General features: G+C 35.7%; 1 long non-coding RNA gene across 1 annotated transcript; it reads left to right on the forward strand.

The window, feature by feature from the left end:
* Window positions 1-755: 755 nt before the first annotated feature.
* Window positions 756-14974, forward strand: LOC121400018. The gene is made up of 2 exons (XR_005965483.1): window positions 756-1036; window positions 14650-14974. It is a non-coding gene; the product is annotated as an uncharacterized LOC121400018 (long non-coding RNA).
* Window positions 14975-15452: the final 478 nt, after the last annotated feature.

Raw genomic sequence — 15452 nt, forward strand, 5'->3', positions numbered from 1 at the left:
ATATCTTTTCTTCATTCAGTTTTGCAGACGATGTTATCGAGGTTGCATATAAGCCAATGGGAGAAGTCCCAATGCTTTTTTGATGTGCGCTGGGTTTCGTGCAATACCCAAAAGTTTCAGAGTTTTCAGGAAAAAAGCATATGCAATCAGAGTTTTTGTGTGAAAAATACGAAAACAATCATAAAATTCAGATTTTTTCCCGCAAAGCAGATTTTCAGGGAAAATGTTATAATAAATAAGCGTAAAAAACCCAAGCGGATTTGATTGGCGTTTGTAGCAGAAAATGTTTAGATAAAATCAGACTTTGATAAATAACCCCTGTAATGTAGCTATGCATTGTATTTAAGCTTATATACAAAGTTCTGAGTACCAAGTAATTCATTCCTGTGTGTATAGACTGTATATATATTTCATGCAACATCTGATTTTAACTGCTTCCATTCTTATAGTTGTCTCTATTTTTTCCATGCTGTGGGCACAATATTCACTGTGAGCTCTATATTCAATACACTTGCACAATTTTTGAATTACCAGGTTAAAAAAACATATGTTCGGAATAATGCCTATTTATTTAATATGTGCATACGTTAAAGTTAGTCAGACATTTGTAGTGCAGATTATGTTTATTTATGACATTGCTTGCCTGGACATTTACACAATATATATAAATCCTGCTATTAAACTGTTAAAGCAACATTATATAATGTCATGCACTTTATTCATTCTGTCCATGGTCATATAACATGCAGGGATATGTGAGTATAGTGGCTGTGTGTGCTTTTTAGCAGTACAAATGCTACTTTTAGAGCATTCACCACTATATACACAACAGTTTTTTTTATGTATAGTTTTTTTATGTCACTGCCATTTCAAATGCAAAGCATGCATCCGCCACAACGAGGCTATCTCCAAGAGCAGTCATTCCGAAACCTGATCTGGGAGAAAGTGCAGACTAAATAAAATTTCATTTTGACTTGGCCTCCCGCTGAGAATGGGACTGCTTTGTTTCAGCCAACAGAAGCAGCAAGCCAGAAAGGTATGTCCTGTTTTGCATGGCCGATGTGTGACTTTAGCATCACAATCATGCTGTTCATGCTTCTAGGACTCGGCATCAAGTACACATCCTGTGCTTTCTTTTCTTTTTCCTTTCCATTTGCTCTCCTTCTGTGCTGACTGCAGTCTACCTGCAGGGCAGATCTGTGACAGACTCCACCACCATTGTTTGCTTTGGCTTATGTCTAATAACTGCATAATTGCTTGGGATGTTGTTTTTCTGCTGTTGTATTCTCTATGCTCCTATTTACTCTACCCCTTCCACTCCATGTTTTCCAAGCTTAGAGGAACCATGGTTTTAAATAAACACACGTACGGCTGTGCAATGCAGAGGAGACATTATTGCTAAAGACTGAATTTCATTCGAATTTTCTGTATTAATTAGCTTTTGTGATATTTTTGAGGGTGGTTTATGTATGTAGCAGGCATTTATATCAGTTTATGGAGTGCTAGAATATATGCAATATATGTAGAATAAGTATAGAAGTCAAAAAAATCATTTTCACAGCATATGATGTTACACATTTACATTTTTAATAGAAAATAGATTGAATGCCATAGTTACTGTGATGCTATTGTAAGTCATTTGATAATAAACAAATAGCCATTTGAAATCAATTCAAATTATATTTCCTCTGTGTGGCACAAAAACTCTTGTGTATATGGCATTTCTCATTTTTACAACGAAAACATTAAGATTGCATGGAAAGGAATGAATAATTTTATATAGGAAAAAAAAAAAGTTTTATTTTTTTAACTGATATATGTGGTGCTATTCTATCTTTAATTATATTAGCATCTTATGGGCATAGTTTGAAATATATAGGAAGTAGCAAACAAAACTTTACAATCAGGATGCAAACACTGCATTAATTAATTCTGCCCTATGTTTTTTAATAAACATTTCAGCCTTGTAGGCTGCCAACTTAATGAACGACTATAAGCAAGTAACAGGCTGCTTATAGTAACTAGATATTTACTATCACATCTCCAATTATTCCCTTTTAAATAATAGTAAACTATTATTATTGTAAACAGATAAACAGACATATACAATAAATGCAAACGATAGATAGATAGATAGATAGATAGATAGATAGATAGATAGATAGATAGATAGATAGATGATAGATAGATAGATAGAAATTACATTTTTTTTTACATCTGACACACGTATATATGAATGTGTATTCTGTTCTCATATAAATACTCACGTCTTGTTTATTTTTAAGCATTCATAATAGTAAAAAGAATGTAGTTACAATAGTTCAAGTATTGCTAAATACTCCTAAATCTAAATAGTGGTACAGTGAATACTATATTGAATAGCAACTTGTACATTATTAGGGACAATTGATCTAGACCCCTTTATATTACAGTATTCTACATTTTTAGTGCAGTAAGCCAACTTGATTGGATTGGGTAACAATTAAGGTTGTGTTTTTTTTCATAAAATCTATTCATAATAAAAAAAACTTACATCCATGTTAAGCAGTTTTTTTATTATACATTTTCCTATAAACAATGAAATGGACAAAGTATCCTTTGTACCTGATTTGCATAGCTTAACTGGATGCACAGTAAAATAATAATGTTTTGTTAGCTATATTAGGGTCTCAGGGTGTACATTAATGATTAAATACAATGAACAGTACTTTTTAAAAAATATTTCTGTTATGCAAAAAAGTAATACAGATATAGGCTTAAACAGAAACAAACTAGGTAATGGAGAAACTCACAGCACAGCAATGGGATTAGTAAAGGACATGCCCTTCCAGGCTTGCAGTCTAATGAACTAATCTTCTCTTTAACACAGTCACAGTCTCATCCCATCAGCTATTTTACATTCTACAGTATGAACATTACAGTTAATCAACAATGGTTCTTAATACAGGTATGGGACCTGTTATCCAGAATGCTAGGGCCCTGGGGTTTTCCGGATATCGGATCTTTCCGTAATTTAGGTCTTCATGCCTTATGTCTACTAGAAATTAATTTAAACATTAAATAAACCCAATAGGCTGGTTTTGATTCCAATAAGGATTAATTATATCTTAGTTTGGATCAAGTACAAGCTACTGTTTTATTATTACAGAGAAAAAGGAAATCATTTTTAAAAATTTGGATTATTTGGATAAAATGGAGTCTATGGGAGACAGCTATTCCTTAATTCGGAGCTTTCTGGATATCGAGTTTCCAGATAAGGGATCCTATACCTGTATATCATATTTTTCTGACTTTTGCTTGTGTTGTGTTTTGGAAGTACGGAGTAGCACTCACACTTCTTACAAATAAACTTTGGTCTATTTGTGGATTAGCACCACTGAAAGTATGTAGGTGTATAAAATGATTCTGACTGCTCAAAAATAATCATTTCTAGTACAAAATACAGAAACTTGGGGGCATATTTACTAAGGGTCCAAGTGAATTCGAAGTGAATATTTCGAAGTATTTTTTGGGTACTTTGACCATTGAATAGGCCAAATTCAACTTCGATTCTAAATGAAAATGCTTTGACTATTCGACCATTCGATAATCTAAGTACTGTCTCTTTAAAAAACTTTGACTTTGACACTTCGCCACCTTAAACCTGCCAAATTGTTATGTTAGCCTATGGGGACCTCCTAGAACGTATAGCCAACATTTTGCTACGTTTTTAGCAGAAGTAAAATCGTAAATCTTTCGAATCGTTCGATTTGAAGTTTGATCGTACAATCAGAGTACGATTGTACGATGTTAAAAATCCTTCAACTTGAAATGTCGAACTAACCTATTCCATGGTCGAATTTCGAAGTTTTTTGCACTTTGAAATTCGACCCTTGATAAATCTGCCCCTTGGTTTAAGACTACACAAACAATATAAAAGTTGTTACTAAAAGAAATGGCTAAAAGAAAAAAAAACTGAAAAAGTTCTTCCTAAACGCCACTTCGTATATATTTACAGTACTGCTAAATACCAATGTAGAACTTGAAAAATAACACCTGCGTGCTTGTCAGTTTTAAGTAGAATGACATTCAAATTAGTAAAAACACTAGAAGTTTTGATTTAGGTATAAATTGATTTGTCCAGAACGACAGTATGTTAAGTAAAATGGCTTTCACAAATTATTTCTGTTATCAGTTAATTTCCAGACGAGAAATGATGATTTTAATTTGTTTTTGTAATATTTTATGAATTGTTATGAACAAAATGTTATTTATTTGTAACTAAAAAAGGGTGAATGATAGTAACCTGCTGATATTATACATGATAATATATCCTTTCCTTTTTTTATCGCAAATATTATATAAAAAATATACAATATTAGTTTTCTTACTATTAGTTATTTAATTTTTTTAAAATAGCTTATGTTGATGAGATTGTATAATGTTATACATGCATTACAGGTAACAACAGCAAACCATGTAAGCCAATCAGAGTAGTCCAGGACTTCACAGAGGGTTATTCAATAGAACTTTTCACATGAACAGGCACTTGCTAAGTGTTTTGTAGAATTCACAACTTTCCCTAGTGGGCAAGGTTGCCAAACCAAACCCACAGGTTTATGTATTTACTAGGGCTTGCATAATGTTGCCTTTGCATAGTAAACAAACACAATATAGTTATAGTCATTTCTCAGATTTAAAATATGCCCATAGTTTGGTACACAAACTTTATAGTAAAACATAATTCTTCAGAAATGCAGATATGTTGTTTTGGTGACTGGTATAGTGCTTTTTTTCTGTAAATTATAGGTTTCATTTAAGGTTGTACTGCTGTTAAAACTATCTTCCCAATGCTTTATTTACTGGAGGCTATACTCATAGTCTGTAAGACTTTAGTCACACAAACAAACAGATATCTGTTAAAATGAGTGGGCATCGCTCTGCTACTTCTCAAAGACAAACATCATTGCTGTTTCTCCTGCCTGCCTCCCATTTACTAACAATAAAAAGAAACTTTTTACAGTTGAAAGAAGTTTCTTGCATTCATAATATTCATGGATTTCGTATATATTGATTCCAGAGTTCAAACAAATCTGAGGTTTTTGGGTGACAATTTCAATAAGTTGCATGATTCAAATTATCGCATGATTTTGTCAAGACGTTTACCGCACGTACAATTTTCCTTTGGATTTTTTAGTAAATTAAGCGAGTTTGGTCAAATTTTTATTTTTAAACTTAAAAATTTGTGTTTTAATAAATTACCCATAATAAATCTCAAATGTTTAGAGCTTTTTATTAAAAAAATGGGAAAACCAAACATTTTTAGAGATTCCTGGAAAAAATCTAAATTTGATTGTTTGTAAATGGGCCCCTTAGTGCTCATCCAAATGTTAACAATTTGTTTTCTGTTTTAGCTTTTTGAAATTAATTTTAAAGGCAAATGTCAGTCAAAAGCATATGATGCCATAGATCATAGAGCAGCTGATATTTATATACAAGTTTGAGGCAAACTAACCTTTTCACTCTATTTCTTTAAATAAGTATTGACTAGTTCTATATTGATACTGTAACTGTGTTATTTTTGCAGTGTAAGACGAACAAGGTACTTAAATACACCACATGGAATATTTGATACACAAAGTGTAAAATATTAAGAGGCACGTTAATTAAAAGTAGAAAAAGGTGGGACCACAAAGGGATTGGAAGTGGCCCACAAACACCATTTTGGTATGCCAGATTTAGCTCTTAACATAAATATTTTATGTAGAGTAAGAGCAGCTTGTGTAAAATTTGTATATATACTTTTCTATATTACCCCCCCACCCCCAAAGTAATGCATTCTATTTACCAAAGAAATAGGATGGTTAAACCGGCATTCTGTTGGGTTGGGGAAAATGCCCACTGTACTTATTTACTTAAATTTTTTTTTTTTAAACTATAACTTGAAAAAAGAATGGCTATAATATTTTCAGCTTCAGAAACTATAAACCTTACATTCATTCAGATTTACTCCAAGTTGCTGGGTGGATCATCAGGACATAAAGTGGAGATACTAGGCATGTCAAGTAATATGATAGCTCCTTAAAGGAACAGTTCAGTGTACAAATAAAAACTGGGTAAATAGATAGGCTGTGAAAAATAAATAATGTTTCTAATATAGTTAGTTAGCCAAAAATGTAATCTATAAAGACTGGAGTGACTGGATGTCTAACATAACAGCCAAAACCCAACTTCCTGATTTTCAGCTCTCTAACCCAGTCAGCGACTTGAAGGGGGGCCAATGGGACATAACTGTTCAGTGAGTTTGCAATTGATCATTAGCATGCAGCTCAGATTCAAAAGCCAACAGTTATGACCCATTTGGCCCCCCTCAAGTCACTGATTGGTTGCTGCCTGGTAACCAATCAGTGGAAACGAAGAGAGCTGAAAAGCAGGAAGTAGTGTTCTGGCTATTATGTTAGACATCCACTCACTCCAGCCTTTATACATTACATTTTTGGCTAACTAACTATATCAGAATTGTTTTTTATTTTGCACATACAATCTATTTACCCAGTTTTTATTTTAACACTGAACAATTCCTTTAAGTATCTCTATATTTATATTAAACAATGCACTTGTTAACTAATATGGCAGAGACACCATATTTAAAATGAATGCTCCAGTCAAAATCTCAGGTGGATGATTATTAAAGCCTGGTAAAGCAAGTTTATTGTTAAACACAGGAAACTCATATAGTATGCGTTATTTTAAACTGGGGAATCCTGATGGCCTTATGGAACCTGAGATTTTCCTGACAGCCAAAGAGTTGTTTTTACGAATTTGAGCAGTTATCAAATTTTCTAAAAATTGTAAATCCCCAGTTCATAAATTGACCCCCTAGCCCCTATAGAAGTAAACAGTAAAAATAGTAAAAGAATAAGATGGAAATGAGTGGTGCACTAGTGAGACCAGGGACCAGTAATATATGAATGTTTGTCTGTATGTAAACATTAATGTGAGTCACATACTGTTGGAGAGAGTCACCAGAAATCTAAACAGTTATGAAGTAGGACAGTAGTTTCAGCTATAAAAGTTTGAAACAGAAAGATTAAGCGGGCATCCATGAAATGCCAGATCAGGGAATAAATATGTGATCTATGCTGGGAGGTCTTTAGGAATTGGCTGTACTTGTCAATTAATTCAGGGTTGCCAGGAATAATTAACCACTGGCATAACTATAGTAAAAGTAGACCCTGTGGTCAAAGGGGGCCCAGAAAATCCTCCTCTACAGCTGCTCTCCTACCTTTGCACGAGCAGACAAGGACCCAAGAGTAGGGATGGAGAGTTTGTTGTGCTTGTTTAGCCCCTCCTGACAACCTGGTATTTTATAGTTATGATATTGCTATTAATAGAACTATGACTACAGACTGACATAGGAAAATTTTGTTACAGGGAAGGCCTATACTTCTAGCCTGCCTGTGTAGGCTAGAGGTAAGTGGAAACGGCTGTAATGCACCAGGTAACTGATTTGAACCAAGTAGAGGGCAAGACAGGAAATAATTCCTTACATTTCAGTGGAGTACACAACTGCTTAAACAAGCTCACAATGTCAATCTCATGCACCAACACTGTGTTAGAACAGGAGCTATCCTGCCCTTAACTAGAAGCCAATTTTCCTGACTATAACTAAGGTTCTACCTCAGGGCCCTGGTCTCATCTTAACTGAGGCCTCCTGTTTCAGCACAGCCACACCCTCATTTGAGTTGCATCCAAAGAGAAAGAAGTGTGTGATCGCTCCCCTTTTATAGACCAGGGATAACCCGTAACACATCTCTCCTACAGGGCATAAGGTACAGATACATAGCTGGGGGAAGGCTAACTACTTATCATAACTTACCTACTTACATAAACTTGAAAAAAGCCACATAAAATCTGGTATTTCTGAAATGCAGATATTTTTTCCACAGCATTTTCCACAGCTTTTTTGTAGCAGAAATGCAGAAATTCTTCTCCTGAATTGTTCAGTTGACTCCATTCAAAGGGTAGGCAAAGTCCAGAGTGGTATAAATTAGCGAGTGGTATGAATTAGCGATGGAAGTTTTGTTCTTTGTAGTCAATTATTTTCTATAATTACAACGCATAGTGTTAATGAATGGGTATCAATTAGTTTATGCCAACATTTTTGGCTTAAAATTATACACCTTTATCAATATGCCCCTCAATGTGTTTATTTAAAAAAAATAATTTCCTGAGACTTTTGAAAATTACTAAATTATTTCCATTTATTCATGTTTACTCTTTGTCCCTTTAGCCAGTTTTTGTTGTCCAGGGACTGAAAAAATGACATTCCTTTTAGTAAAGCACACTTGTTTGTATTAACCCCAAGTACCTTGCTCATTCTATATTTCTCTCTCACGCTCTCTCTCTGTTAAATCTTCTTACTGTCATCCTTCCATGGCCTTTATAATTTGTCTTTATATTTTATTCTATGCAGATACAATCCTAGCAACTTGCTTAAGCACTGCAAATCTTTATTTTAGAGTAACAGAATCTGAATTGCTGTCACAGTTAGTAAATGACATAGACCAGATACATTTTCTAGATTTTCACCTAGACATGCAAATAAACCAAGCATGGAAACCTGTGCCTTAGGAAACTAAAGAGAATTGATCACTTGTGTAGACCTTTCCTCTGCAGTGCTGATTGTAAGATTCTGAACAAATACACATGAAAAATAGATTAAAGCTATGTATGTCAAGTCAAAAAGTGCTGATGAGCATAATTATGGACATCATCAATATGTATGAGCATGTACTGTAATAGATGAACATGTGTTCGCAACTACTTAGCACCATATCTCAGAAATTAAAACAAAAATATCATACACTGTGGTCATTTTTTGTTACAGATCTTCATAAAGCCATTTCAAATGAAGATAATAGCATTGTACTTCATTTATATACAGTATGCATATATTGCATTTCATTATACTTGCAGTGTTACTTTTTACTGTGAACATAAAATAAGAGTACAACTTATCAGATGCTGAAAGGTAAACAGAAATTGATGTGGGATACCCAGAAAATCAACTTTGAACTAGCAGTACAAGGACTGCATAGACCCAGCAGGCATTTCCACTGATTGTGATTGAGGCAGGTCCAAACAGTTTAGGCTCCCCAGCAGCAGCTTTTGAAATGTAATATTTCCGAAGCAGGAAGGAGAGGAGGAAGTTAGGAATCAGCAGAAAAAAGGTGACAAAGAACAATGAATGGTAATATGTAGTCAGAAATTATTTTTCCTTTACAGTGCAGGGAAATTCAAAGAAATACTTTTAACTATCACATGGTTTCTTATTTCTTTGTTCAAAATCTCCTTAGATAAATATTTTAGATTTTCAGTGAATAAATAAGAAAGAAAGACAGAAAGAAAGAAAGATAGATAGATAGATAGATAGATGATAGATCGATAGATCGATAGATCGATAGATCGATAGATAGATCGATAGATCGATAGATCGATAGATAGATCGATCGATCGATCGATAGATAGATAGATAGATAGATAGATTGATAGATTGATAGATAGATAGGAAAAGGGAAAGAGTAGTGTTGCCTAGGTTAAGATATGGCTGTTACTTTTTGGCTAATGTCAAACACAGTGTTTTTTTTTCTGCCAACATATTTCAGCTGGGCATAAAATGTCAGCAACCCTGTGTCTCCAATGAAAATTACTGGTAACTGCATGACACATTGGGTATAGGCGGTTTTATCCTGTAAAATTTCGTCAATGGGAAGTACCTGCTATATTTTTAGGGGTTTCTCCACCTGCTAAAATACATTTACAGAGAAGCTTCCCATGTACAGTACCAATTCCATAGCTGACAGTAATTGGTTTTCTATGGCTTAGCCTAATGTATTTTGATATTACAGTAACCTTTTCACTTTACACAGTTGTGCCCTTAATTTTGGTGCATTTTGTTCTCTTTCAGTTAAGAGAAAGTTCCTGGGGGGGGCTTTTGGTTTACCTAGCATAACAAATATTTTTTCAGAACAACCAAAACTTTGTAAATCTTGCTTGACTTATTCACGTTACTCAGTAGTCATACTGAGCAATAAAATTATTTTTAGGGCAAAAAAAATACCAATGTAGTGTAGGAGGGTAAAGGTTTTGCTAACCTTTAGGTCCTTTGGTCCCAGAGCCTGGAACAAAGGAAGGTTCCATAATAGGTGAAGCAAGTGAGTGTCAGGTCAGAAACTGAGTGACAGATAGGTTCAAGAAAGATAGTGAGCAGCTAAGGCTCCAACGACGAGTTTAGTGAAGGGATAGCACCCTGCAGTGACAAGGCCAACAGCTTAGGGACTCAAGTGGTTAGGCTCAGGGATAGAGAGATCCTTGGAGCGTAAGACCAGCTGTGAGATTCACCTTCAATGGGGATTGTTCTCCAAAGCCAGGCAAGGCGACTCAATTCAGAAAGCTGACTAACAAAGAATCAGACAGTATCTGTAAGTAATACATTTCTGTAAATAACATGCTGCCACTACTTGTTGTTGGAGTGTACCATCTGAGCACACACCTTAAATATGTGATTGACCATTGAGAAATGTACCATCAGTTAAATAAATTATTTTGCTATTTTAAAGAACCACTGCCGCCCAAAGTTATTTTGCTCAAGAGTGATTGCTGTGGGTTTATACCCGAGTGGTAATGCCTTCCTCCATGCCATAAGCAGGGGCCCAATCTGAAGATGTAGGGGCAAATTCACTTACTTGCGGAGATTCGCCAGACTTGCCTTCGCCGCACTTCACCAGGCGTAGATTCGCCATGGCTGAGCAAATTCACGAAGATCCTAAGTTGCGCACAAGTTACCGATCGTTTGCGAAGTTGCGCTAGCAATGTTACGATCAGCAGTTTGAAGTTACGCTGGTGATCGGAAATTTGCATATGGCATGAAATCTAAGTTTGAATGGACGTGTATGCTGCAGCAAATACATAACACTACACAAGCCCAGGGAAACTTAATAAAATGATATAGAGGTGTTCTAATGCCCTACACATGTGCCCACAGTATAGTTTAGGTGCCATATGTTAGGTGGGCACCCTAAAAAAAAAATATCGTACTATTTCAGCCTATCACCCTATGAAAAGTAAAAAACACCAGCGGTTTTTGGAGAGTTAGAACATTTTTCAACATTTTTTTTCTAACTCCTATCTACTCTATTGAACTTCGCCTGCTATGTGGAATAAACTCTGGCGAAGGAGGTAACGTTCAGAAAAAAAAAACATAGTAAATTTGCGTAGTTTCGCCCCCTTCGCCAGAGTGCAACTTCGCCAGCATTAGGGTGCAAAGTTGTGCTAGTCTATCTACATCGCTAGCGAATTTTCGCCAGGGCAACTGTTAGTAAATTGGCAAAGTGGCAAATTGACGTAACGCTGGCGAATTTTCGCTAGCGTTAGCCACTTTGCCCTTTAGTAAATTTGCCCCAAAGAGTCTAATTATATTGTGCCTACCGGGAGTTGCTCGGAGTTGGACCCCTTGCCTGGGTTTTGGAACCAGTGTATAGTAACCGAAGGAAGGTTAAGGCAGACCCTCACCCATCCACCTGTTACAGTAGTAAAAAAAGTATAAAAATGCATGTGCATATGTGTTTATGTATGTGTGTGTGTATGAGTTCATGCAAAAGTCCCCACAAAAAAATATGTGCATACCTTTTGTTCCCTTATGTAAAACTAAAATGTATAATCTGTAGAGCCTTTTATCCACAGATTGTAAATTTGATGTCAGCCATTTAAGTAGTGAAGATGTTAATGGATCAGATGGATCCAGAATGGATAATGTACAGGGGGAGTTGTGCTTGACACAACTGCTTGACACAATTGCAAACAATGTATCAAAAAAAGCAATTGCACTCGCACTTTGCAGTAAATACAATTGCCAGTCAATGCAGTGGGATGGGATGCAATTACCAACCAAGTCCAGTTGGCATCCAGTGGTGCTGGTAACATTAGGGTTCCATTGCATCAGATGGTGCAGCAGCACTCTATTTGGAGCAGGAGTCAGGAGGAAGCAGCAGCTGTGAATGCAGAGAATACATTAACATAGTGCACTTGCATCCAGGGGTGTTGGTAACATTAGGGTTCCACTGCATCAGATGGTGCAGCAGCACTCTATTTGGAGCAGGAGTCAGGAGGAAGCAGCAGCTGTAAGGCCAGAAAATACATTAACATAGTACACTTGCATATATACAGCAGGCTTTAATAGTGCATTGTATAGTACAACCTTTTGTTTTTACCTAATGTAGTTAGATGTTGCACAGTATGAGTTATATTACACCACTAAAGCCTGTTTCCTCTGTGAAATATAATTTTAAGTTGTCTTAAGAACAGGAAATGCCTTCAAAGTTGACTGCATGGAGACCTTTGGATTCAAATAAATGTTCATTAATCCCCAGATTAATACTTAATCAAAAGAACATATTCCAATAGTGAGTCATAACATAATCTATCAAGGACTTTTATCCAGACATGTAGTCATTTTTAACTTCTAATTCCAGATCCAAACGCAGTGCATAAACTACATCTCCATACAGATATCAACCCTAAAAATCAATAGGGGTCATGTGCTACATGCAGGGCAGGGTGCAAAGGGCAGAAAAACAGGCACAATCCTCCCTGTTTTTTGCCTCAACCCTGCCCAAAATAAAATTGCAGCAGGTCTCTGTGCTCCAAAACAGCAAACCTGATGAGGTTCTGCAGCACTGTATTTATGTGGATTGGGATGTAGGTATTTAAAACATGCACCCTCCAACACACTACCCATCCCATATGGAATATATACTGCATACTACTATTTGTAGGCAGTGATTAGCATCTTGAGATGTCATCTAAAATAGTGATGAACAAAATTTTTCGCTGAGTTTCACCGCAAAAATGACGCTCATAAACTTTCACACGTGAAAAAAAAATGTTGTCACCCGTAGACTTCAATGCATATCGGTGACTTTTCGATGTTTCGCAAATTTTCGGCAAAGCAAAATCGGTCAGATTCGCCAATCACTAATCTAAAATCATTTTACATAGTATAGATATTGCATCTATTATTCACAATACTTGGGACTTTCGGTTTTCTGGATAAGGTGGTTTCAAAAATCTTTGAATGCCCTTGTTATCATAGAAAAATGCTTCCATTTTTACTTATACTTAGTTAAAAAGAAAGGAGAAACCTTCATTAAAAACATAACCATTTGTCTCATACATGTGACAATCCTACAAATTGATATTTAACTTTTGTTCTTTAATATTATTACAGGTATGGGATCTGTTATCCGGAAATCTGTTATCCAGAAATCTCCAAATTATGGAAAGGCTGTCTCCCATAGAATCCATTTTATCCAAATAATCCAGATTTAATAATCCACATTTCCTTTTTCTATAAAAAATAATAAAACAGTACCTTGAAGTGATGTGCAGGCTAGCCCGTTACCGGCGGGTCAGGCGGGTTCGCTCCCCCATTTTCAGGTCACGGGCGGGTCCAGGTTAAGCTCTTCTGCCTGCCTTCCCCGTCTGTGACCTTACACTGCCGATTTCCAACTTCCGGCTTTATAGACGCGCGCCTGCTCATCCCTCCCCTTTTGTGACATCATCGGCAGGCTTGGCAGCACGGCTCTGTAAAAGGAAGGGGGAAATCGGGAGCGAGCCCAGACCAGGCTGTTTTTGGTTGTGCAGTAAGCGGCTGTGAGAGACTCAAAATGATATCACATTCACTACTTTATTATACTACAGGTATGGGATCCGTTATCCGCAAACCAGTTATCCAGAAAGTTCCGAATTACGGAATGAACATCTCCCATAGATTCCATTATAATCCAATAATCCACATTTTTAAAAAGGATTTCCTTTTTCTCTATAATAATAAAACAGTAGCTTGTACTTGATGCAAACTAACTGGGGCAGAGACTAATGCTTTTTGGGGCAAAAACTTTTGTTTTGTGGAAAAAAAACCTTTAATTGTTGGAAATTTAGAAATTTATTATCCCCAGATGGTGCAAAAAGCCTGAATCCGAAAATCTGTCATCTCAGACCTGTCGAGGTCATGTATAAGTCAATGGGAGATGTCCCTATCCCAACTGGAAGAAGTTTGATCTGAGTTTAGCCTGATAATCTGAAAAATTTGGGGTTTTGGGCAAAAATCTGAAAAAAATCGAGTGATTCAGGAGAAAAGGCCGAAAAAATCATACGATTTGGGCTTTCACTCAATTTTATCGGGTTTTTTCCCCGATCTGAATAATTTGAGTTATTTTATTAATAAATAAGGCAAATGGATGGGAGTTTGGTTGAGCTATTTTTATTTAAAATATGAGATTAAATTGAATTTAAGTAAATAACCCCCTCATTGTGTATAAGCAAAATACTCTGAAATGAAAATAAAATAGTGCAATTAAACTGCATGGTCCTGGGTTAATCATGGAAATTACAGGTACACAGTACAACATATAGTTAGATCCCTTGTTAGGAATTTCAATAATCCATGCCCTCTGACTATGAGGTTTTCATTTTGAGCACTATATTACAATAACTTTTACTGTAGCACTGACTGATTGTATATATGTACACTGTATATATTGTATATTATATAATATGCTATATGTAAGTCAATATGTCAATGCCATCAACTACTTCATTTTCTTACAGATCTCTCTCCAGCCAATGAAGAAGCTTTATGCAGTACATGTGACAGCTGTGGCAGAACAATACAGTTTTGTGGCATCCTAAAATGTGAAACAGAGAAGATTCAGAAGTATACTCAGTAACAAGATGGTCATGAAATGAATTTCAGCCATAAATGTTAAAGTGCTTAGTGCACAGACTATTTCAGAAGTAATGCAAAGATAATATGCTTTTTAAACTTTGTAATGATGGTCTCTGACTTGAATTTGCACACAAAAATACAGAAATTTAGTTTTTTTATGTGAAATGAATCTGTTATGTTGCATGAAATAAAGAATATGACAACGCAGTTAAGAAAATTATTGACAAATAAAAAAACATTATTAAGTATTAGAAATATATTTAGACAGGTCATATTACCAAGGGCAAAATTAGTTAAAGGAGAACTAAAGCTTAACTAAAGAAGTAAGCCATAAATATTGTACATTATGTTTGGGGCTTCTGTACCAGCCCAAGGCACCCACACCCCTTTAGCAGTAAAGATCTGTGTCTCCAACTTCTTTTCTGCTGATTCACTGCACATGCTCTGTGCTGCTGTCACTTACTGAGTTTCAAATATACAGTAGACATGGAATGTAAATGTCACTATATAGGGCTGATTAGTAATTAATACAAACAATTACTACATCGTAGCACAGAAACCAGTGCAGCTAACATCAGGATTTAATAATCAGCCCTGTAGCATCAGCTCATAATACAAGTTAAGATCAATTTCTGCTTGATAATTTGCAATGACTCAGCTTAGCTTCTCAACAGCTGCTCAGAGC

This window comes from Xenopus laevis, chromosome 2L (assembly GCF_017654675.1).
Source record: "Xenopus laevis strain J_2021 chromosome 2L, Xenopus_laevis_v10.1, whole genome shotgun sequence".
NCBI lineage: Eukaryota > Metazoa > Chordata > Amphibia > Anura > Pipidae > Xenopus > Xenopus laevis.